Here is a 615-nt window from a genome sequence, read left to right on the forward strand (position 1 = left end):
GAAAAAAGACAAGTGTGTCCACTTTCACTACTCTCATTTGACATAGTACTGGATGTCCTAGCCAGAGAAAAAAGGAACACAAAGAAATAAAAGACTCAAAAAAAAAAAAAAAAAAAAAAGGAAGAAGTAAAATTTTCTTTTTTTGGATAACATGAACTTACATGTAAAAGAATCCTAAAAATATTCATAAAAATTTTGAATAAACAAATTTAGTAAAGCTGCCAAATACAAGATAAATATATAAAAGACAAGAATTTTGTTTTGTTTCGTTTTTTTTTTTTAATATGGAATGCTTCCCAGTTTTTCATGTCATCCTTGTTCAGTGATCAAGCTAATCTTCTCTGCATCATTCCAATTTTAGTATATGTGCTGCCAAAGTAAGCACAAGACAGGAGCATTTTAACACTCTAATGATGAACTGTCTGAAAAAATAAAGAAAACAATCTAATTCACAATAGCATCAAAACTAATAAAATACTTAGGAAAAGATTTAACTAAGAAGATGAAAGATCTGTACCCCATAAACTATGACATTGATAAAGAAATTGAAGGAGACATAAATGGAAAGATAGCTCATATTTATGAATGGTAAGAATTAACATTGTTAAAATGTCC

At 28.0% G+C, this 615-nt stretch overlaps 1 non-coding gene across 1 annotated transcript; it reads right to left on the reverse strand.

The window, feature by feature from the left end:
- Positions 1–278: 278 nt before the first annotated feature.
- Positions 279–385, reverse strand: LOC131817164 (U6 spliceosomal RNA). The gene has a single exon (XR_009348372.1). It is a non-coding gene; the product is annotated as a U6 spliceosomal RNA (small nuclear RNA).
- Positions 386–615: the final 230 nt, after the last annotated feature.

Source organism: Mustela lutreola, chromosome 15 (genome assembly GCF_030435805.1).
Source record: "Mustela lutreola isolate mMusLut2 chromosome 15, mMusLut2.pri, whole genome shotgun sequence".
In the NCBI taxonomy this organism is placed as follows: domain Eukaryota; kingdom Metazoa; phylum Chordata; class Mammalia; order Carnivora; family Mustelidae; genus Mustela; species Mustela lutreola.